We start from the raw sequence: 25,798 nt of genomic DNA, 5'->3' as shown, positions 1-25,798 counted from the left end.
AAAAATGCCATTTCATGATAACTGAAGGCATTGTTCTTGGACACCGGATCTCAAGTAAAGGGATAGAAGTGGATCAACCTAAGGTAGAAGTGATTGAAAAATTACCTTTACCTACTAATGTTAAGGCAATCAGAAGCTTCTTAGGACATGCAGGATTTTACAGGAGGTTCATAAAAAATTTTTCAAAAATCACAAAACTCCTGTGTAATCTCTTAGCCACTGATGTTCCATTCGTCTTTGACCAAGAATGCCTGCAAGCCTTTGAAACTCTGAAAGCCAAGCTTGTCACTACTTTTATCATCTCTGCACCCAACTGGGATTTACCATTTGGGCTAATGTGTGATGCCAGTGATCATACAATTGGCGCGGTCCTAGGGCAGAGACATGACAAGCTTCTGCATGTCATTTATTATGCTAGTCGTGTATTAAATGATGCGTAGAAAAACTACACTACTATAGAAAAGGAGTTACTTGCAGTGGTCTATGCCATTGACAAGTTCAGATCCTACTTAGTAGGAACTAAGGTCATTATTTATACTGACCATGCTGCTCTAAAGTATCTACTCACTAAGCAAGTTTCTAAACCCAGACTTATAAGATGGGTATTACTCCTGCAAGAGTTTGATATAGAAATTAGAGACAGAAAAGGCACAGAAAATCAGGTGGCTGATCATTTGTCCTGGATTGAGCCAGTAGCAGGGACTTCTTCTCCCTCCACTGACATATCCAAATCCTTTCTAGATTAGCAACTCTATGCCATCCGGACAGTACCTTGGTTTGCAGACATTGTAAATTACAAGGCTATAAGGTTCATTCCGAAGGAGTTTACCAAGCAGCAAGCCCAAAAACTCATGTATGATGCAAAATATTACCTATGGGATGAGCCATATCTCTTTAAGAGATTATCGGATGGAATAATCCGACGCTATGTGTCTAAAGAAGTGGCACAGAGAATTTTATGGCATTGCCATAGTTCAGACTATGGAGGACACTTTAGAGGTGAGCGGATAGCCACCAAGGTTCTCCAAAGTGGCTTTAACTGGCCTACTCTCTTTAAGGATTCTAGAGAGTTCGTCCGTAACTGTGATAGTTGTCAAAGGGCTGGCAATCTCCCTCATGGTCACAGCATGCCTCAGCAAGGAATCCTAGAGATTGAGTTGTTTGACATATGTGGTATAGATTTCATGGGATCATTCCCGCCTTCATACTCAAACACCTACATCCTTATGGCAATAGATTATGTGTCAAAATGGGTTGAAGCAATAGCAACACCCATTAATGACACCAGAGTAGTAATGAAGTTCCTCCAAAGGAACATCTTCAGCAGATTTGATGGCCCTAGGACATTAATTAGTGATGGAGGTACTCATTTCTGCAATAGACAGCTGGATTTTGTCTTAAGCCATTACGGAGTTCGCCATAAAGTAGCAACATTGTATCATCCCCAAACAAATGGGCAAGTTGAAGTCTCAAATAGAGAACTAAAGCAAATCCTAGAGAGGACAGTAAGTGCCTCTAGAAAGGATTGGGCTAGAAAGCTTGATGATACTCTATGGGCATACAGAACAGCTTTCAAAATCCCCATTGGAACTTCACCATATCAGTTAGTATATAAGAAGTCCTATCATTTTCCAGTATAACTAGAACACAAAGCCTATTGGGCTACTAGATTACTCAACCTTGATGCTAAGGCAGCCGGAGAAAAACGGCTTCTCCAACTAAATGAGTTGGACGAATTCCGCTTAAATGCATTTGAAAATGCAAAAATTTATAAGGAAAAGGAAAAAAGGTGTCATGATAGGAAGTTATCTTCCAGAGTCTTTGAACCAGGACAAAAAGTCCTGCTCTTCAACTCAAGACTCAAACTGTTTCCTGGGAAACTCAAATCTCGTTGGATGGGACCGTTTGTGATTACCAATGTATCACCTTACGAACACATAGAACTTCAAGGTAAAGAAACCAGGTTCACTGTCAATTAACAGAGGGTTAAGCATTACCTTGAAGGAGATATAGAGGCAAGAGGCTCAACACTGTTACTAAGTTAAGTACAGTGAAGTCCAGCTAAAGACATTAAAGAAGCGCTTATTGGGAGGCAACCCAATATTCACTCATACTTTCTTAATTTTCTAGTTATTTCTATTTTAAATTAGTTTTCTTTTTAATTAGTTTTGGATTATGTTTTAAGTTAATTTTAATGTTAGTGATCATGAACAGTGCTTAAACAGAGATAGAATGATGCAGAATAGCAAATACAATACCCTGGAGTAAGGATCTTTCTGGCGTTTAACGCCAGAAAGGGAAGAAAATTGGGGGTTTAAACGCCCATGGAGGCAGCAAGCCTGGCATTAAACGCCATCCAGGGAGCACTGGCTGGCATTTAACGCCCAAAGGGGAGCACAAGCCTGGCATTTAACGCCCAAGAAGGAGCACGTATCTGGCGTTAAACGCCAGCTAGGGAGCCCTGGTTGGGCGTTTAACGCCCAAGAGGGAGGACTACTCTGGCGTTAAACGCCAGAATGCCAGCATTCTGGGCGTTTAAATGCCAGCAAGGTAGCATGAAGGTAACTTCAAAATTCTAATCTTCTCTTAATTCAACTCATCTTTTTCCAATTCAATTTCAAATATTCTTTGATTTTTAAACCAAATCTTGTTCAAATACCTCAATTTCAATTTAATTTCAAAATTAAAACATTTTTTTCAAAACCTTTCAAATTCTTTTCAAAATTTCATATCTTTTCCAACTTATTTTCAAATTCTTTCAAAATCTTTTCTTATCTTGTCCATATCTTTTATTAAACATTCAAATCTTTTTCGTACTTCCTATCTTATCTTTAAAATCTTTTTATAGCTTTTTAAAATCTTCTTTTATCTTTCGAGTTTAACAACTTATCTTTTTCTATCTTTTTCAAAAATCTTTATCTTTCTATTATAATTGTTTTCGAGAATCCCTCTCCCCTCCCTATATATATGCATGCCCGTGCCCCTCTCACTCATTCATTACCTCTCATTCGAATTATATTCTCTTTTTCTTCTTTTACTTCACTTCTCTTCTTCTTTCTTTCTTACCTTTTGCTCGAGAACGAGCAAATCTTCTAAGTTTGGTGTGGAAGGAGCCTTGTTCTCTCATCAAGAATTCAATCCCATGTCTCCAGGAAGTGGCAAGATCGCCCCAAAGACCAAGAAAGAAGACTGATGACTGCGCATCATGTTAGGTTTTTCTATGCTTTTTCACATTTAAAGTTAATTAATCATGCTTAATTATTGAGTGATCTAGTGCTTAAATAGGATATTGCTTTGATCTTTTGATTTGATAAATCTTGTAGGAAATAAGTAGAAAAAAGAAGCAAAAAGCACAAATTGAGCTCAAAAGAAGAAAAGAAGAATTTTTGGATACACTTTGAAGCTTAAGCATGTGTTGGAACCTTACGCCACGCTTTTTAAAAGCGTGGCCCATGACTAAATCAAGAAGCTTGGCGCTCCCAGGAAGAGCGCTACGTTCTCCATCAAGAGCGCCTACGATAATTTCCTAAGTGAGCATGAGAATTTGTTAGTGTGTGTATGCACAACCATGTGTGCGTACGCACGGGAGGAAGAAAAGGGACGTATGCACGTGCACAGAGCCGGATGCCCACGCACAAAGGACAGTCTTGCACTAGTGCGTACGCACAACTCAGTGTGCGTACGCACAGGAGGAAGAGCGCTACGTTGTCATGGAGAGTGCTACGCTCTTCTGGAAGAAACACATTCTATGTGCGTACGCACAGGAGGACCAAAAGAGCGCTGGGTGCGTACGCACAACCCAGTGTGCGTACGCACAAGTAGAAAAAGAGCGCTACGCTCGTCTGGAGAGTGCTACGTTCTCCTGGGAGAAAAATTTTGGTTGGATTAATCTCATTCCAATCCCATTTAAACTACAAGCAAGCAAGCCCACTCATATCACTCAATCAAGGCCATAAGAATCATCTAGAATAGTTAATTTTTATTTGAGTGTAATTTGTTTTCAATTTCATTTTTAATTTGTAATTTAGGAAAGCCTATATAAAGGCCTTTGTTTCATAGAATTGGGGAGATACTCTGGATTCTGAGGAGAGAGTGAAGACCAATTTGAAATTCTGTGAATTGGTACTCCAAGGGGAGTGGGTCTTCGGACCCCTCCCCTCATACACTCTTCTCTATTTTCTCTTCTTTCTTCCCTAGTAGTGGTTATTTCTTAGTTGATACTTTTTATTTATGAATCTTAAATTTTCAATTTCTGTTTTGAATTCTTACTTTTTATTTTCATGCACTTTAGTTTCATGCCATTTGATTTTTATTTGAGAGCAATGACCACTTAATTCCCTCTACATTTGGGAAAGGGGCTCTGTTTCAATTTTGATTGAATTGATGTTTATTTCTTCTTCTCTTCTTCATTCTATTTTCATACTTGGATATCTATTAGAATCCTTGCAAGAGAGTTTTGTTCTTCAAAGATCCTTGGATCTATTAGAATCCTATTGAGAACCTCGAGAGAGAAATCATGGGTTTCAGTTTGAGTTCTCTTGGCATAATAAAGTTGATTCTTGATTTAGAGTTGGTACATGCATATAATAACTCTAATATTGGGGTCTTTGGATTTATGTAGTATGAGATTAGACATCTTTTTTTTTCTAAGAAAGAGCTTATATGCTTCAAAGATCCAATTACTACCGAGAGGGGAATTGGATCTATTTGATTTACATGTGAGCCTTAAGAAAGGGATCATGGAATTCAGTTTGAGGCTCTTATCTCGTAATCCTCCTGATTAATACACTCTTAGTTGGTATGTGAGATGTAACCTCTTTGAGTTGAGGTCTTGAGGGTTGTGTGGCTTTTGGATTAGAAATTGAGCTTCATCTCTTCTCATGACCAATTAGATCACGAGAGTGGAAATTGATTGTGTTGAGAGAAATTGAGTCACCAAGATATTGCGACCCAATTATCTACAATCTGCCATGAATCTATCTTACATGATTGAGAAGGAGTGAGACCCATTGATTCAAGAGAAATTAACATCTCCAATCCCTTATGTTTGCCATCTTTACTTTACGTCATTTACTTTCTTGCAATTTATTTCCTTGTACTTTTATTTCTTGCACTTTACTTTCCCGTACCTTACTTTCTTGTTCTTTAATTTTCCAGCACTTTACTTTCCTGCACTTTTCTTTTACGTCATTTACATTCCTTGCATTTTATTGCTCCCTTTTAATTTCTAGCCATTTACATCCATTGTTTGCTTATCACTCTATTCTGAACCGTCTAACTAGAATAATCAACTAACTATTGATTGCTTAATTCTTTAATCCTCGTGGGATCAACCTCACTCTTAGTGAGTTTTATTACTTGATACGACCCAGTATACTTGCCGATAGTTATATGTGAAATCTACTTTTTTACGTATCAAAGACAACTCAACAGTTGTTTTCAAACCTGTTCGATTCCTTACCAAGCAACATAAATAACATTACCACAAGATAATGAGTAGAAGGCCAGTAATCCCTAAAGTGGGATTCAACTTAGGAGAAGAAGAATACCCAAAGATCCAAGAGCAAATTCGAAGGAGAGGCTAAGAGATTCTAAGTAATCCTAAATTAAATATTGGATACAACATGATCCGTGAATTCTATGCAAATCTGTGGATGACAGATAAGCAAAAGAAAGATGGAACAACATTCCATACCTTTTGCACTATGGTCAGGGGAAAGATCATGTATTTTCATCTGGATAGGGTGAGAGAGATCTTCAAATTACCCCTGTAGAGAGATGACCATGAATCCTACAACAGAAGGGTTGTAGCCAACCAAAAGCTGGATCAAGTCCTAGAGGACATATGCTTGCCTAGAACTCAATGAATTGAAAACACAAAAGGCCAGCCATTGGGCGAACCTCAAGCTAGTTGCTAGAGGTTGGCTAAACTTCATTGGGCGTTCTATACTCCCCACAAGTAACCGCTCTGAAGTCAATATTCCAAGAGTTGTGATGATTCACTGCATCATGATGGGGAATGAGGTGGAAGTCCACCAAATAATTCCCCGTGAAATTTACAAGCTGGCAAACAAGGTGCCTACTAATGCCATGCTGGCTTATCCAAATCTCATCTTTTGCCTATGTCAAGAGGCTAAGGTTCTGATCCAAGTGGACAACTTTATTCCAGTGAAAGGCCCAATCACCAAGTGGGTGATGGAGAATCCCAAGATAGAAGAATACCACCCTAAAAGGAAGACACCTGAGCCTCCCCAAGAGATCCCTCTAATTTAGTATTAGGACCAGCTAAAGGCGTCTGTAATACACTTGCAGAGCACTTTAGATCAGCTCAGAGAGGAGCTGAAAGATCAGACTAGCATGATTTACAAACTGATCAAGGAGCAAGAGAAGCAAGGGCATGAGCTGGAGGAGTTGAAACGCCAGAAGCTCTCCCCTGAAGAGCCCCGTGCCCCTCAAGTTGAAGAGCCCCGTGCCCCTCAAGTTGAAGAGCCATGCGTCCCACAACCTGAAGAGCCCATCATCCCTTAAGCTGAAGGTTGTTGAGTTTCAACTCTGTGGCTATTCTAATTCCTATTTCTTATATTTCTGTTATTTTAATTCCTCTATCTTACATTTAGGTTTACATGATTACTAGTAGTAATTAAGTTTTTATTCATTTTAAATTTTAGGATAACATAAGCATTAGTAGTATTTAATTAATTTTTACTTTTCCAATTAGCTATGAATTATTCCTCTTATCATCATTAAACATGAATAAAATAGTAGATTTTTTTTAGAAGGATTAAAGATGCATGAATTTTCGATTTTACAGTGAAGAATAGTCAATTATTTTGATGTGGTGACATTACTTTAGTTTTCTTAATGTATGAATAAACAGTGCATATTTGAAGTTGAATTTTAGGATGCTGGCTCTTGAAAGAATGAAGAAAAAGGAAAAATATTATTGATGATCTGAGAAATCCAACAATTTGGTTCTTGAAGAAAGAAAAAGCAGCAAAAAAAAGCCATTAGCTCTTTAAACCAAAAGGCAAGAGCAAAAAGCCTACAGCTCTTCTATTCAAAAGGCAAGAGTAAAATGATCCAAGGCTTTGAGCATTAGTGGTTAGGAGGGCCCAAAGGAAACAAAATCCTAGCCTAAGCGGCTCAACTAAGCTGTCCCTAACCATGTGCTTATGGCGTGAAGGTGTCAAGTGACAAGTTTGAGACTGAGCGGTTAAAGTCGTGATCTAAAGCAAAAAGAGTGTGCTGAAGAATTCTGAACACCTCTATCTGGGGATTCAAGCAAAGCTGGATCACAATCTGAAAGGGTTCACCCAGGTAAAGTGTTTGTGGCATTTATGTATCCGGTGGTAATACTGGAAAACAAAGTGCTTAGGGCCACGGCTGATGGCGTGAAAATGGACTTCACACAAACTAACCGGCAAGTACAACGTGTTGCATCAATTAGTAATAACTCACAAGAGTGAGGTCGATCCCACAGGGATTGAAGGATTGAGCAACTTTAGTTAGGTGATGAATTTAGTTAAGCTAATATTGATGAATTGGATTAACAGATGGAAATAGTTGGAATTCAAAAAGGCAGAATGTAAATTGACAAGAAAGTAAATGGCAGAAAGTTAAATTGACTGAAAGTTAAGGTGCAAGAAATTAAAAGAACTGGATCTTAAATTGCAAGAAAAGTAAATGACTGAATATTAAAGTGCTGAAATTAAGAGTGCAGGAATATTAAATAGCAAGGAAACTTAAATTGCATGAATAATAAAAGGATTTGGGTGCTGGGAATCAAAACAGAACTAGTGAATATAAATTGCAGCAACTGTAGAGAAATCACAGTGGAAGGAATTCAAAGAAAAAGTGCTTCATCAGGGATTGGAGGTACTATAATCCTCCCTAAATCAAATTGGTTTCAACTCTTTTCTCAATCATTTGGTAGATCTATGGCGCATTGAAATTGATTGGATCCCAATTCTTTGGCAATCCAATCTCTCAAATCACAATCAATCTTGCCAATTCCTAGATCTAATTGTCATGAGAAGAGGTTAAGTGCAAATCACTCATCCATAAGCCACACTAACTCTCAAGATCCCAATTCCTTCCGAATGGTGTTGATCAAGAGAGTAGTGAAGAATAGAGCTCCAATACTAATGCAAGTGATTCCCCTTCCGAAGCTCACACAAGCATTCAATGGAATTTAACCCCCTTCCGGAGTGAAAAATTCTAAATCAAAATAGAAGATATCCAATAGCTACTAAATTGAATTGAGGAGAAGAAGAGTTTCATTGATTCATTGGAATTACAATAGAGCTCCTCCCCCTAATGAATTTGGGGATTAGTTCATCATAGCTCAAGTAAAACCCAAAACAAAAAAGAAAATTATGCAGCAGAAGAAAAACCAAAGAAAACTAACTCAGATCTAAAATTTCCAAAGAAGCGCAAAAGAGAAGGCAAAAAGGTAAAAAGAAGAGCTCTCCCCTCTGAAATCAAATGTTCTCCTACTTATTCACTTTCTAATTTGGTCATCAAGTAGTTGGAATGGGCTTTTTGGCCTTCTGATGAAGTGGGTCAGAAAGTGATACTTCCATGCAGCATCAGGTGAACGTAGTATTCTCAAAATGAACGTAGCATTCTTTCACCGACGCGTGCCCGTCCCTTGCATTCTTCCCCATCGACGCATTTGTGTACTACATGCGTGCGCATCCCTTGACAGCGTTCATTGACTGAATGCTATGTTCGCGCTATGAATGCTCTTCACGCATACGCGTCCTTTGCGCGTGCGCGTGGATGATGAAAGATTACTTCTGCGTCCCAGCGTCATGTATGCGTCTGCGCCAATCACCACTTTTGTCACATCGACGCGTGCGCGTCATACACACGTGCGCATCGATGCTACCTTCAAATTCAAATTCTGAAAGTATCGCAGGCGTTCACTTAAAATGAACGTAGCATTCGTTGTTGGTAAATGCTGATCCTCTATCCACGCGTGCGCGCCATGCGTGCGTACGCGTGAATTTCCAAAGTTGCTTCCCATGCGGAGGAGTCTTGTACGCGTGCACGTCGCGTGTGAACGTAGCGTTCATCAAATGAACGCAGCGTTCATCTGCACCTTGCTTCTTTGCTTTTTCTTTTCATCAATTTTGCACTTGCCATTAATCAAACAAGCAATCAAAGTCTCATCAAAATCATAAGGTTCATAATAATCAACTAAATTGTGCATAAACCTCATGATTTTGCATAAAATCAACAATGTTTGATTGAGTCAAGATAAACATAAAATACCACTCCAATCACTTATTGTGCAAGAAAGTGTAATAAACCTAATAAAAGCAAGGAAAAATGCTAGTAAAACTAGCATAAGATGACTTGTCATCACCACACCAAACTTAAACCTTGCTTGTCCCCAAGCAAGAAAAGAATTATGCACAAAGGTTCTTTTAATTGGAATGGATTGAAAAATAACTTGTAATGCTTTGTTAGTGAAGTGATTAAGTGATAGTGGGGTGAACTCTAAATTATATGTTCATGCAAGGGCTTCAGTGCTTACTAGTCCCTACATTTTGGAAGTCTTAGATCTTAGGATTTTCCTTCAAATGATATCATGGAGATCTCTCTATAGGTAATCACCTTGAAGCAGCTCATGGTTTCTGTGTTTTGGCATTAACTATAACGACCCAATTTCTGGTACGTCATGATCATACTAGAAACTGAGCGCTACCAACTTGTCTACCTAATTATTATCTATTATTTATTATATGAGCCTTATTCGTTATTAAAAGCGTAATTAGTTTGCGAGGTACTTTTTTTTTTAAATGTTTGGATTAATAAATAGAATCATTCATAAGCAATTCACAAATAATAATAGATAAAATGGTTATAAACAACCACACATAAATACATCTCAAGCAGTTGATAACATTCTGTGATCCATCTTTATTAGAGTATAGCCTTTTAGTTAGAACACCCCTAGATATAGCTAAATAATATATATATATATATATACATACAACATCCCAGGCCCTGACCTGTTCAAGAAGTCCCTAAGCTGGCACCCAGGCTAGCCTAGACTCTATACTCACCTAGTCCCTCTAAACTACTAAAGCGAGGGAAAGTACGTTCTATGTCTTCAAAACTCAAGTCAGGTGGATCGTCATCAAAAGGTGGAAGGTCGTCTACTAATCCTTTGCATGATCATATGTCATCAAAGAGCGTCTCTCAAGTACTTCATCGAGTGGCCACATAACAGCAACATCGTACGGAGGACTTAGGTTAAAGTTTGTAGATAAGTAGGGTGCAGACGTTGGCTGGTCTCACCGTATATAGATATGAACAGAGAACGGGATTCACCCTAGACTCAGAAGACTACCTAGAGTGGAATTCTCTTTGTGAACGGTCATCAGCGAACTACGGAAGTGTACCCAAGCTTCCATCTGAAGGGGGAAGGGAGCAACAACATACTCACTGTAAGCAACCTCTGTCTTACAGGAGCAACAACACACCCACTATAAGCAACCTCTGTCTTACAGGAGCACACTCATCTCGATACCTCTGTAAGCAACCTCTGTCTTACAGTAAAGCATTATAGCAAGGTATCCCAGGAAAGCGTTCTCAGTGGTCGTACCACCATCTATATGACTGCCTCTCTGCAGCAGATTCTTACATAATCAGTCTCATTATCATCATTCATTAACATTCTCATTATTCATCGTCAATTTCACATTCTTATGCAGTACTTCTTTCTTTCTCTGTTCAATCATGCTATACAAACTCTACAGCTTTTACTTTTACAACATCTTAATTCAAACCATTTCTCTTTATCACATTACTCTTTTCTCTTTGTCTTTTTACTTTGCTCTGATTACTCTTTTCTCTGTATCCCTTTATTCTGCTCTGATTACTCTGTTCTCTGTGTTTCTTTACTCTGCTCTGATTTCTCTGTTTAACGTATGTATTTAAAGCTTATGTAAATTTCGGTATGAATAGTTAGTCTGTCCCAAGTATAGGTTCATTAAGTATATATTGAAACAGTTTAACTTTTCATATAATACCTAACCCTATTCGCAATTCCAGGACTAACTATGTTGCCCTAGTTCGTTCACTAGTCTCTGTCTGTTTTTCTGTCATTAAAACTTTACAGACTTTTTCTTTGATTTTTATCTTTTCTTCAACTTTTTATCTTTTATTTATCTTTGCCTCACTAATATGTTTTTACCACTCCCTAAGTGTTTTATGAAAGTAATTATGAGATTCTGTGCTTAAAGTTGTCTTTCTAAAGCTTTTACAGAAAACTGCATTTTTCGCATTATTTTATTATTTTTATTAAAATAATATTTTTAATTAAATATTATTATTTAATATTTTATTATTATTTATTATTTTATCATTAAATTTTCGAAAATTAACTTACTTTTACTTTTAACCTTTAAAATTCACTTTTTACCACCCGTAACTTTTAATATTTCTACTTTTACCACCCTAACTTTCAGAAATTACCAAATAACCCCCCAAACACCAAATTAATTACTTCCTTGCCCTTTTATGAATAAAAAAGGTATTCTTCATTGTTCTTCATCACACTCAAAGTGTTCTTCATGTTCTTCATAAATTCTTCAGATTCCTTCTCTGTTTTTACCCGTTTTTCAGTCTTTTCAGTAACCGATTTTTACTATAATTCATAATAAATTAGCAGCCACTAAAACCCCATCTTTTCTACATGATTTCAAAACAAATTGAACCTCAATTTAAGCTTAGGGTTTCGTTTTTTCAGCTGCCCAAGAACATGAACTTTAAAGCTTGAATTTCATCAAATTTCATCAAAATTTCACCAAATTTTCACCAAGAATCAATCATATATGCAACCAATTTTTAGCACAGCCAATTTATACAACATTCACACAACTCAAACACAAATAATCAAGATTAATTTCGTGACACCCTACCTAGTTTTGCTACTCCTAATTCAGTTAGACTTTCAGGTGGTCCTTAAGCACTTTTTCCTCCTAAATCACATCAAGAACAACTTTAAATCCAAAAACCCTCAACAAACCAAATCTCCCTCAGCATGTTAGGAAGTGATTTCTAACCTTAGACTTGCTGTAAATTCACGTTTCTTGGCCCTCAAGTCAAGTTAAGCATGATTCCTAAGGAAAAACATCAAGAAAACACATGTTTTGCATGGTTTTCCTTGAAAACCGAATTGAAGAGGGAGGGAGACAGCCATCTCACCTTATTTCCAGCCTTGATATGTTATATAGTTATGTAGAGGAAGAAGAGAGGATCATTTTGGTGAAATCGGAATTTTGATTTGAGTTTTAGTTCAGAAGAAATCAAGCTTTGAAGATTAAGTGTTCATGAAGTTTTCTCTCTTTTCTCTCCTTTCAATTTCGGCCACAATGAGCAAATGAGGCAGCCTTGGGGGTATTGGGGGTATAAGGTGAGTTGTGATTGGTTGGCTTGGAGGTGGATTAAAATAATATTAAAATATCTCAGGTGTATAACTACTAAAACTAGATGTATTGGAACACTTGCAAAAACATCTCTAAAAATTATTTTCTGAGCTACTAGAATAAATGACACTAGTAACATATTTATTATGAGAATAAAACATGAATAATGAGGCCTTAGCATTGCTAAAGTCATCAGAGAGTGCTGGTGCTAAGTTGCACCAGTAAATTGTGAACCCGGTTAAACCGGTTTTCTGTTTTTAACTAAAACAGACCAGGTAACCTTATAATATCATTCAAGTATTTTCTAATACTAATATAATGATAATATTATCCTATTATCTCTCTTCTCTCATGAATCGAGTCCGGTTCGACAAACTGAGACTATTTACGAAAACTAGAAGAAAAACTCCTAACCGATACGGTTCAAAAACTAGGTTCTACATGACTGCGTTATTGAGCTTGCCTCAAAAAGGGTTCTACCTTAAAGATGACATAATGACAATGAGGATTGAAATTCTTGATGATATAGAAGAGGTTCTCCCCTTACTGATCTTCCGGAGGATTCCGTGCCTTCGAAAAAGATCTTGTATACTCGAAAATCAGGGTTGTTACATTAACTCTAAGTGTCATGTCTCAAAGCGGCTCTTTAGATAAGTTTTCAATCAATACTCCCAAACCAGTTGGTTTTAAGGTATTAGGTGTTAAAGCACCACTTAGGATTTACTTGCCCAAGCCTCTCTCTTTGACACAATTCTACCACAAGCATTTAACTAGGATAGTAACTCTTTGAGTTCTTATTTCTTCTTTTTCTCTTCCTAGTAATTGATGCTCAGAGCCTTTTGCCCTGTTCTTTTGTTTTCTGCTTCTTTTTTTTTATTTTGTTGCTGCTTCTTGGATCAATAAATGTTTGAGAATCTCCACAACATTTTTTTGAACTCTATTTCCTGCCTATGAGCTCCTATGCAGGTTTTCATAAACATGCAACCTCATTACGCAATCATACAACTAGAACCACCACTTCTCTTAATCCTTTGCTTGCCTCAAAACAAATTTTTGATTCCTGAATCCTTCTTTTCAAAGAACTGTTCTCTTATGCATTTTTGAAATATTGAGTGCAAGCAAATTTTCAAGAGTATAGTATTGTGAAATATCAAGCAATCATTATTGTTAAGCCACAAGAAAACTATGCTGAACAAACAATTTAAAATCAGAAAATAACCAAACATAAAGGTGCAGAACATAAACACTTAATCATAAATGTGCAACACATGAAAACTTGGAAGGCATATCATTTTTCAGATATGCATCTTCCTTATTGACTAAGGTTACGAAAGGAACTCCACCACCTCTAGTTTTTGTGTTCTTTTCCTTTGCTGGACTCTCCTTTCTTCTTCGGCTCCTGCTTCTTCTTCTTTCTTGTTTCTTGTTGTTCTTCAGCAGGGCATCTCCGATCCCAAGACTGGTCTATCTGATCCTAGAGTCCAGCCTCCTTCAACCTTTTCTCCATTCTATCTACATTTCTTTTAACTCTTTCATCTTGATGGTTGACTAATTCATGACATTCAACAAATGGTTTTGATCTCTCAGTTGATCACTGGCATGCCACAAACATGTAGTTGAGCTTTGCCTGAGTCTCTATGTCATACTCTATTCGATCCAGATACCTATGCTCTTTAGTAGTGTGGAATATATTCTTCCATTAATAGAGATTTTGGATGTACTTCTCTTGCTTGGCTTGTAGTTCAAATGGGCTTGGAATGAAGTTAACTTTAGCAAAAATTCACTTCCAGGAGAGTGTAGTGTTCATTTGAAGAACGGAGCGTTCGGGCACCCACGCGTATGCGTGCTATACACGTGCGCATCTCTGGTGTTTTGGCTCATCGACACGTACGTGTAACCCATACGTATGCGTCGCTAGCTGAATTTTCCCACTCCACTTGTCCCATGCATTCTTGAATGGGAGAACGTAGCGTTCTTTTCATGAACATAGCGCTCTTGATGGAGCGTTCTTGAAAGAGCGCAGCGTTCCTTGCTTTATTCACGCTAAGCTTCCTTTTTATTAATGGCCCCATGCTAGCAAATTAAATGGCTCATTGCATGCATAAATATTATTAATGCCTTAGCTTGCATATTATATTAACGCATGGTTCATGAATTGATGGCATTAATAATATTGCATGCACGCTTTCATTGGCTTTATTACATTAATTAGTAATGCCAATGCATTACTTAATTAACGTAAAGCTTCATTTGTTTCATTCATTCCCAATTGGCATTAATAATTAAATGCATGCATGCCTTATTTATTAATTCAATGATAATGCATGCATAAGGCATTAATGTATCACGTTACTAATGCCAAGGCTTCATGGGTCATGGGCCACCCTTTTAAAGCGTGACCTAAGGTTCCAAAGCGTGCTCAAATTTCAAAGTGTGCCCCAAAATTCTTCTTTTCTCTTTTTGAGCTTAATTTGTCCTTCTTTTGCTTCTTTTTCTACTTATTTCCTACAAAATTTATAAAATCAAAAGATCAAAGCAACATACTATTTAAGCATAAAAATACTCAATAATTAAGCATTAATCATCAATTTCTTGTATAAAAAAGCATAGAAAAACCTAACATGATGCGCAATCATCACAACACCAAACATAAACCTTGCTTGTCCCCAAGCAAGAAAAGAATCATGCAATGAAGTTTGACAATCCAAGGTGAGAAGAATAGCAAGTTGATGTTCATGGTTAGCTAGTTTTCTATGCATGCAACAATCACAAAAGAAATTGAAATGATTGATGCTTTTATCTAGCTCATTTTATGAAATCTTTTCTTTATGTTCCTTCCTTAAAACAAGCTTTTAATTCTCTTCTTAGCTTATCCTTTTGGGTGCTTTGCACCATGAGTTGAAAAGCTACCACTACAAGAAAAATATCCATTCAGGTACACTTGAAAAGTGTAGCCAAAAGTGAAAAAAAAAATGATGCCTTAGGCTACGGCTACGCTTTTTGGGGTGATTCCTATTCGGCCGTTGCCTATTCTCAAAGGCTACGCTTTTCTGCACCAAGGGTTACGCTTTTGGCGTTTGGGAATAGACTACGCTTTTCAAGTGATGCTGTCCAGGACCAAAGGCTACGCTTTTTAGCTTTCATTTTTCCAGAATAGGCTACGCTTTTCAACGCTACTGCATCACTTGTAAAGCGTAGCCACATTGTATACCATAGCTAATTTTTATAAGCGTAGACTTAGGTCCCTCTTTTTTTTTGTATACTATAGCTACTGTATATAAGTGTAGCCTTAGGTCTATATATATATATATATATATATATATATATATATATATATATATATATATATATATATATATATATATATATATATATATATATATATATACCGACAATCAATCTATTCATTCATACCTGGCTAAAACACTTCCCATTTTCCATATCCCACTGCTCATGAGTGAAAGTTCGCGCTCCATAGCCCCGAATAGAAGTCAAGGCTTCTCAGCGGGCAAGCTGTTGTTTTTCACCTTCGAAGAGAACCTTACCATATGGGCTTTGTATGCGGCAGTTCCTCTCCCTTAGTTTCACATAGTTACACTCATTTGAAACGAATAGTGAAACTCATTCGACTGAAAGGCAAAGCTAGTGTGCAATCCGACATGAAACTATCTATATATATATATATATATATATATATAATAATTATTAATACAATATAATAGTTAATATGATTATATGTATAGGGTTTAGGGTTTAGGGTTTATTAGATATATATATATGTATATATATTACATATATATATATATATATATATATATATATATATATCTAATAATTATTAATACAATATAATAGTTAATATGATTATATGTATAATAATTCTGCATTTTTATTTAAATGAGTTGAATATTACAAAATAAAAATAAATACATAATTATACTAAATAATTTCTTTATATAATAAAAATTATTTCTAACCAAAATATATTTATAATATTGATCCAAAAGTACTAGAATGAAGTTAACTGTAAAAATTCATACATCTCAACCTAAAGTAAGCATAGCCATCTCAAAACCATAATATCACTTAGCCAATAATAGTATCTTATAATAAAAGTCATTAGTCAAATACATGTAAAGATTCTAAATAGCACTCTATCTTAGCCAATAAACCACAATAATAGTCAGCTTAATCTTCATTGTTACCCTGCATAATTATATAGAAAAGTAGTTAAAAAAATATTCATAATGACATTCGTAATTATAAAAAGACCACCAAAGAAATCACCTTTTTTTTATCTTAATTTTAACTCGATTTATCACCAAAGAAACACAAGGTTCTCAAAAGCTATGACCGTTCTAAAAGTAAGAGATGAAGGCATCAAAAGGTTTCTTACCTGTAAGAAATTGTTGTATTTTGATATACTGGATTCGCACAATACTTGCTCCTCTATTTTATTTGATGCTGCTGCAGCCATCTGTCAAAAGAATCACTAGTTGAGTTCTACAACAACAATATCAGAAAAGTTAGTTTAGTTCATACCTCTTCAAATCACGCTATCATGCTTGGAGGACTAACAGCTAAATAAGCATAAGCCATTAACTCTAATGGCCAACCAGTAATCTGTATTGGAAAACATTGAGATTTGACCAAAAATAGAACAAAATAAGTTGGTAACAATTAAAGTTAAAAGTATTCATCGGAATGATATCTTAAAGGCATATCAGATAATATAAAGTCATCAAGAGAGAGTAAGAAACGAAAGGTTATGGCTTATGGCCATTATGAAAACAGAAGCTATATCAGTAAATAAATAAAATTCTAATAAATAACGAATTTGCTTAAAAAATGGTAGTACATTTAGTTATTTTTCATTAGTGTTCCACAGTTCAAAAATGGATATTTTGGACGTTACTTTTGTCATGGGAAAAGCTATTATGTAAATTAGAAAATGTCAAATAACTACGGATCAAAATAGAATTGTTTTGGAAATATCTTATTGAAAAAGAAGGAACTTCAACCATATACAAATGGTGGTAAAATTTTGGAGTTCTAGGTACTCACCCTGATAATCCATACTTCTTCAAGAGTTCTAATTTCTCCTTGTAGGATTGATCAGATTTCTTGAGTGACACTGACAACTCAACTGAATCACAAGGATTGGCGCCTTCCCTTGGAACAAACCCATACGATAATAGAAGCTCCCCATTTGATTTTTTTCCATATGAAATGAACACCTAGGTAGTATGATACAAGCAGTCAAATATAATCTTTGGACTTAACACTTAAACTACTCCAATGATGCCATACTGGTGAAAAATATCATGATCAAATAAACCTTTAATCAATTAATAGCTTATCATTTGTTTGGAACTTGTTTGCTTTGTGCTAACTTTATCCTAGATAATAAATTCCAATCTTTCAATCTATGTTTACCTGCTCACCTGGTTGATACGGCCGATCTATAGTAAAGACAATTTCCTTTGATAAATTATCGTAATCCAAAAAGGTATCCACCTAAACCAGTGAAAAGAAACTGGAGTTAGAAAATTTCATGGGCAAAATCATAATAAGGAAATTTCTTTGGAATAGACCGTACATACTCCTAATATTATAAACCGTACGCTCAAAACAATTAAACAGAGCAGCTAGAACAACCCTCAATACTAAACCACCAAGCAACCCCATTTATTAGGATGACCAACCAAAAGATAAAGATCCAAGCTAACACTTGTGCATTTTAAGTAATTCAGAAAAAAGGGAAAAAAGCCACACACACACACACATATCCTTCAGAAGACCAGAAAATCAGAACCTAGATTTCATAACCATAATAAAAAAAACTATTATTATTATTATTATTATTATATTAATATAAGAAAAATAAATAAATGAATCAAATTGAAATACCCAGTACGGGGTACATATTAAAATTGGAGAAAGTACCAGAAATATCTTAACTTGAGGTGATTTAAGTGGGGAAAATTAAAAAGGAAAAAAGCTTTACCAGAATGAGCAAGTTTATTGAGACGAGTGTGCCTACTCAAATACACACAAGAAGGGAAACTTCAAATTATGCATGCAACCACAATAATGGAGCTGAGAAATGAGAAGTTACCTGGCTCACTGAGCAAACGCTGCGTTTCTTGTTGAGATCAAAGAGCCAGAAAGAGAGTGATCAAAATAATCTAAAGCTCATGGCAGCCACCAAATTTTGCTCCTGAAAAGGAAACACAATTTCGGACGAAAAAAATTATTAATCCTCAACATGCATTTGGATTCAGTCTTAATGAATAAGCTAATGAAAAAACTAACTATGAACAAAAGGAGAAATGATACATATTGATATTCCTAGATATTGTAGTATAAAAAAACCTAAAAACAATCGAATTTCAATAAACTAAGTTGGCAAAGTATTCGCCTTGGTGGTGCTAAGACGCCTCAATTATGAGGTTAACTTATAAATTATTGAAAAGCCCTCAGTTCAAACTTTATCAATTTACAATTTAATGGCTGGTCAGTTTTACTTATAATTTGTTAACATTTTCATTAAACCAATTTGAGACAAATCTAGCTAGTTCTTAATTTAATTATTTCATCATTTTTCTTTGAAATAGCTCTCAATATCTCTCTCCGGGGAGTGCAACCCCTTCTCTTTGTTTGACATTCCTTAATAGAATATTGAACCAACACAGATTCTTTCTCTATTCCTATTCAGCAGAGACAATAGGCTCCTTAAAAACTAGCTCAGTCTTGTTTCATACACCTAAAATTGAGACTTTCAGATTCTTTCTCTATTCCTGTTGAAATGCTTGCCCCAAGAAGTATTCCCATATCTAATGTCATAGCCAAAACAGTCCCACCTTGCAAGTAGCAAAGTGCAATAGAACTCATTCGAATTTCAGGTGAAATTACATGAGAAAGCTACCAGGATATTTTCACCTTCCAAATAAGTTGCTAATCCACTAACAAGTAACAACCTTCTCTTTTGCATATTGTCCCAAACAAATTTGAAATTCTTTTCTATCACAAAAATAATTTCAGTAAATACCCTATTCAGTTGATCATTTTTTGTGATCTAATGACAGCCAGCCAGTCCAAACCTATGTGATCTAAAATAATAATGACATTGATATGCTAAACCTAGAAATCAAGGAGGCAGTGAGCGCCATGAAATTGCATTGCCTTTTAAAACAATTAATTCGAAAAGCTAAAAGAAGCTAGTAAAGTGATGCAAATATCAGTCGACAGATAAGATAGTAATATAACTAGAACAGGGTCTCAACTTCTATACTCTGCTAATTAAATAATAAAAATCATTTGGCATAGCAATAAAACAAGCCATGCCAAGGTATCTGGCACAATAATGCAGAAGCAACAAAACAAGCCATGCCAAGGTATCTGGCACACTATTGCAGAAGCGAAGCTTACTCCCCATATCTATGTAGTTCATCTCCGAATTTACCTGCCAGCATTTGGCATCCTATGCCTCCATCGTCTTCTAGACCTCCCTAACAGCAGCCTGTGGATTTCTCATCCAGAGACAGCAGTAGAAGCTTGCGACTCTCCTTAAACATGCTGGGTTGCAGAAAAAAATTTGTTTCTTCCTTAACACAGCACCTAGTGATTAAAGCAATAAATTTAGCCATATACTCAACCATTAAAAAAAATCCTCATTATCAAATTGCACAAGCAGCAGTAGATTCAAAGGAGAAAGGAACCAGAATGCGCAGAGGCAAGAAGAACGAGTAGACGCGGATAGAAATAAATAAATAGTATACATTTTCATCAACAATACATGGCTTGTTCATCAATTCACATTTCACAATTGCATATAAACCAGATTATTATACCAAACCCCCAAATTAAAAACCCTAAAATTAGAACTCTAAACCACCCAAATTTCAGAACCAAACGGAAATCTATAGAATACCTTCTCGACGATGTGAGTGTAGATAGGATGAGCTGAGCACAGAGACGACGATGGTGAGGGCGCAGCTGATGATCAATGCAGGAGGGCGCAGGTGACGGTGAGTGGCGGAGTCGTAAGTGGTGCGGAGATCAGTGCAGGAGGGTTCACGACGGTGGTATGGGCGGCGCGCGATGATCAGTGCAGGAGGGTTCACGACGGTGTGAGCTTCACGATCTTCACGACGGTGTGGCGCTGAGTGGTGAGTGGGCACTGGGGTACGATGATCTTCACGACGATGAGGCTTCACGCTCTTCGCGCGGTGCAGGAGGTAGGGTTTCCTTCTCGCGGTGCAGGAGTGCAGGAGGGTTTTCTTCTCTACTGAAAGGGTGACTTCAATTCTGAGCTTTAGAGGGAATGAAAATTTTCACTAAGTGTTAGCTTACAGTGTGTGTGCTTTACACCGGGAAAAAGTTAAGAGAAGAGGGAAAAAATTTACTAAGCATCAAATTTTTTTCTCTAGACACATTAGGCATCACTTTTAAAACGCACCCAAAACTTAATAAATAGGCTACTCTCTAAAAGCATCCCCTTTGATATGAAAAGTGAATCTATAGATATCAACCTACGGCTACGCTTTATAAGTGATTTCTAAAATACCTAAGGATACACTTTTTAAATGATGCCACAATTTTGTATCCTTTTCCCATATAAAAAGGCAACATGGAGAAAAGCGTAGCCTATTCATAGAATAGGCTACGCTTTTCAAATGTAGCTTAAAAAAAGTGTGGTTGAATGGGTATTTTTCTTGTAGTGTACGACTTTAAATGCTTTGTTTTCAAGTATTACTACTTGATACATAAGCACCACAAGCATTTAATTATAGGTCCTTTTTAGCTCATTTGTTTCTTTTCTTTACTCTCTAATCATTGATGCTCAGAGCCTTGAGCTTTGAGGGAGTGCTTTTGCACTTGAGCCTAGCCTTGACTCTAAGTGTTCTGTTTTCAAGCTTTTTGCTTGATACAGAAACACCACAAGTACTTGACAATTGTCATTGGTACTCAGAGCCTTTAGCTTTCTCATTCTTTCCCTTTTTCTTTTCTTGCCTTAATTACATTTGTTTCTTCAAGGTTTTCAAGATTTCAAAGATTTCATAAAATGTCCTAAATGAAAACTTCAATTAAACAAATCCACACTACAAGAAAAATACCCATTCAGCCACACTTTTTTAAGCTACATTTGAAAAGCGTAGCCTATTCTATGAATAGGCTATGCTTTTCTCCGTGTTGCCTTTTTATAAGAGAAAAAGGATACACAATTGTTGCATCATTTAAAAAGTGTAGCCTTAGGTATTATAGAAATCACTTATAAAGTGTAGCCGTAGGTTGATATCTATAGGTTCACTTTTCGTATCAAAGGAGACGCTTTTAGAGGGTAGCCTATTTGTTAAGTTTTGGGTGCATTTTAAAAGTGATGCCTAATGTATCTAGTGCAAAAAAATTTAACACAACTCACAAACACTTAGTAATTTTTTGTTTCCTTTTCATCAAATCACATACTACACTCTAGGGTCTGCACACATCCCTCTTCTCTCAGCACCACAAGATGTAGCCATGCACCATCGGTCCCCCTCACGGCTCACGAACGGTGTCACCACCTTTCCTCTCTCAGCCCTCTCTCTACTGCGCGTCTCACCATCTGCCATCACCCTTTTCTTCTCAACCCTCTATTTGTCTCTCACCAGCCACCGTCATGGCTTCCGTCACCACTCACCAGCCTCAGAGTCACGACGGTGCTGCGCTGCTTCTCGCCTCTCGGTGATGACGAGTTGATGACCCTCAGCGACAACGAACGCAAAATGCGACGGCGCTTCTCTGACCCTCAAAGACGAAGACTAGTTTTCCTGTCTCGGTCACGACGGTGTTGTCCCCAGTCGTCCTCTTCTTCTCTGCCGCTAGTCTTCTTCTTCTTCTCTTCTTTAACCTCTACTCAAGCTCAGGTAAATAATTATTGTTTTGATTAGGGATTTTGATGATTGGAACTTCTGATTAGGGTTTTGATTATTGTTCTGATTAGGGGAGGTTCTGTGATTATTTGTTTTTTAATTAAGAAGCATCATGTTCTATTTTTAATTTGTTTTTGGTTTTGATGTTTCCAAATTATTTTCAGGTTTTCAGGTATGTGGCTGCTGGGTTAAGGGGTTGTTGGTTTATGGACTACTCTGGCTGAGGATTATAATGCGGAACAGGCCAAGGATTTGCTTCAGTGTTTCAACGTGTGTTATATGATTGACATTGGATTACACGATTTTTTCTGACTTGAAATTCTCTTGTTGATATTTTCGTGATTTTTGTTTCAGGAAAGTGCCATGAATGGCAGGCACAAGGTTGAGAAAAAAGGTTTAATATGTTACTCCTCTTGATTTTGAAGTTTTTTGATCCCAGTTTCTTCAACATTTTGTAATTTAAGCATTCATTTCCTGCTTCCATCATGTTAAGCTGTGTTTGATTGTTTTGTGCTCATCATGTTAAGCTGTGTTTGATTGTTTTGCAGTATTACTTGATGTATATATCTCCTCACTGTTATAAATTCCTTCATTGATAATATTTTAAGTTCTTGCTTTCTTATCATCTTGTACTTTGTTCAAGAGTTGTTACAGTTGGGAGCTCCTGAGATTGTTCCAGATTATCCAATTCTTTCTGTTGACGACCTAGCAGATCAAATAGCTGATGTTCTCAACTTTTTTGGGTGAGTAAGTTCAAGCTTAATCTGTAATTGATTTCCATTTAATGACATAAAGAAAATTAGTTTACACCAATTTCCATTAGGCTTTGAATATTGGCAGTTATTTGTTTTGAGAAGGCAATCTAACCCCAACATTCTTTTTGTCTGCAGTCTTAGTGCAGTAATGTGCATGGGAGTAGCTTCCGGGGCTTACATTCTTACCTTATTTGCTGTAAGTTATTATGTTGGTGCTATACAGCCTCTCCCCTTTTTAAATTACATTAGAGTTTCAATGATGGATCGTTCAATTTTTTTAATGTTTTTATGTGTTTACTGTTTACAATAGATGAAGTATAGACAACGTGTACTTGGTTTGATACTTGTTTCACCTCTATGCAAAGAACCATCTTGGACTGAGTGGTTGTGCAACAAGGTTCTTTTTCTATACCTAAAACACTATGTTGTCTTGTAAAAATAAATGTTACTTCTTTCTTATGATTTTGGTAACATATGCAAGTCATGTCAAATTTACTCTATTTTTGTGGCATGTGCGGGGTGGCAAAGGAAATGTTGCTGAAGCGGTACTATAGCAAGGTATACTTTGTGCATCCAAATTCCCTCTTTCTACTTCCATTTAGTGAGGCTGAGTTATTTGCTTTTATTTATGGTGATAGGACATTCGAGGTGGTGCTCAATTCCCAGAGTCAGATATAGTTAAAGCTTGCCGAAGGGTTAGTGAATATTTTTTGTTGTTGTACAACAACTCTATTATTTCTGTTTCATTAGTGCTTCTAATCACTCTTGCTGGATTCATTAGTGAATTTAGTTTATTATGCATATTATTTTTTATTATAAGGCATATTATTAGTGCTTCTGGTCACTCGTGCTTATTTATTTTTTATTAATGCTTCTGATCACTTTTGATTCCAAATTGATTATTCCATTGTTGATTTTATTAGAGGAAACATGAATTCAGAGGAAGCTGCACAAATTCCCAGAAGAACTAGTAGGCTTCATCTTCTGCACAAAATTCTGCTTCATCTTTAGTTAAGTTTTGTTTGCTTTCTATTTTTTTTGGACTTTAGTTTCATCCTATATTATTATTAGTTAACTGGTTTCAATTTCGTTCCTTGGGTTTGAGTTTCTTCTCCAAAATCCCTGGTTGAATCATGGATAAGAGCATGTTAGCTGGTTTTGAATCACTTCTAGAAGCTGATCAGCAAAGAATGGCATCCATGATGGAATAGGTTCAAATTTGTGACAGGTACCTCCTCTTCACTCTATCTGTTAACTAATTTCATGTGTTTTGATTTGTGCTTCATGTTCCTAAAATTCTAAGTTAGGTCAGCACAAATAGTTTTAATTGGGACAAGGTTTGAAGGTTTATGCTTATATCTTGAGTGCTATCCATTTCTATAAACACAGCCTGCAGATTCCCATAGATTTCTGATTTGCTGTCTTTCTGCTTATATCTTGAGTGCTATCCATATCTAATTTATGTTGTTATTACTTGAGTTTTCTTTTTTAATTATTGTAGTTAACTTATTATTACTGTGATTCTATTCTGTTGGTTGATTCTATTAGTTGATTCATGTTCTTGTTATTTTTCTTTTTCCATATTTTTTTAACTATGATTTTCTATTTAGGTTGTTACTATGATTTCTATACTGCGTGATTTTTCTGTTGCCATCATCTTCTAACTGCTTCTCACTACTCACCCAGCGCCACCAGCATCTACTGTCTTTGCCGCCACTCCTCTGTTTCTTTTAATCTTAAAGTTTACTGTCTTTGCTAACTAAATTTTCTATTTCCCTTTTGTTGTACCGAATTGTTGCAACAGGTTGATAGCACCATTAAGCATAAACAAAACTTTGATAGATTTCTGATTAGTCAGAAACCCCTTTCCAACGTTAATACGAGGTTCAACCTTTTTTTAAAGCTTCATGGCTATGCTATAGTATTACTATATTCCTTTACATAATATCTAAAATTTTGCTTTCTTTATATGATCTTTAAAATCAAATAGTGCTCAAAAACGTGATCACTATTACTCACTTGCGGAAGATTTTCTCGAGATTACACCTCAGAAGATAATTGGAGAATTGAAGGAATGTAAAGAGGTTAGTTATTTTTTTATTATTTTTTATTTTCTTTTTATGTTCATCATTCAAGTCCAAATTAAAATACTAATGCCCTTTTTATTATTACTTTTCTTTTAGGATGGTGATTATGCTATGTATGGTACAATTATGGGAGTGATTGGTGGACCTGATTGGTTTGTTGCTTAATGTAGATGTGGCACTGAAGTTGTTCTGAAGCTTGGGTCATACTATTGTGAAAAGTCTTCAAAGCATGTTGATTTGTTTTCCTTGAAGTTATAGTGTTAGTATGAGGTTTATTTATGTTGATTATTTCATTTGTATATATTATAAAAATAGGTATAGAATTAAGGTGAAACTTATTGATTCCTCAGGGAGTGCAACCTTTGTCATATTTGAAAAGCTTGGATTCCTTTTGCTACATAAGTCCTGCACTGAGATTTTTATTATTTAAAGAAATTATTTAGTATAATTATGTATTTATTTTTATTTTATAATATTTAACTTATTTAAATAAAAATACAAAATTATTATACATGTAATCATATTATTAATTATTATGTTGTATTAATAATTATTAGAAAATTATATATATATATATATATATATATATATACAAACAGAAA

The 25,798-nt window shown here is 36.0% G+C and overlaps 1 long non-coding RNA gene across 1 annotated transcript; it reads left to right on the top strand.

Annotated features, from left to right (window-relative positions):
• Positions 1-24,129: 24,129 nt before the first annotated feature.
• LOC140180800 (uncharacterized) lies at positions 24,130-25,222 on the top strand. The gene is made up of 3 exons (XR_011874766.1): positions 24,130-24,337; positions 24,914-24,993; positions 25,100-25,222. It is a non-coding gene; the product is annotated as an uncharacterized lncRNA (long non-coding RNA).
• The last annotated feature ends 576 nt before the right edge of the window (positions 25,223-25,798 follow it).

The sequence above is a fragment of the Arachis hypogaea genome, chromosome 17 (genome assembly GCF_003086295.3).
Source record: "Arachis hypogaea cultivar Tifrunner chromosome 17, arahy.Tifrunner.gnm2.J5K5, whole genome shotgun sequence".
Lineage (NCBI taxonomy): Eukaryota > Viridiplantae > Streptophyta > Magnoliopsida > Fabales > Fabaceae > Arachis > Arachis hypogaea.
The sequence above is the reverse complement of the archived record's forward strand: the minus strand, read 5'-3'. Positions and strand labels throughout refer to the sequence as shown.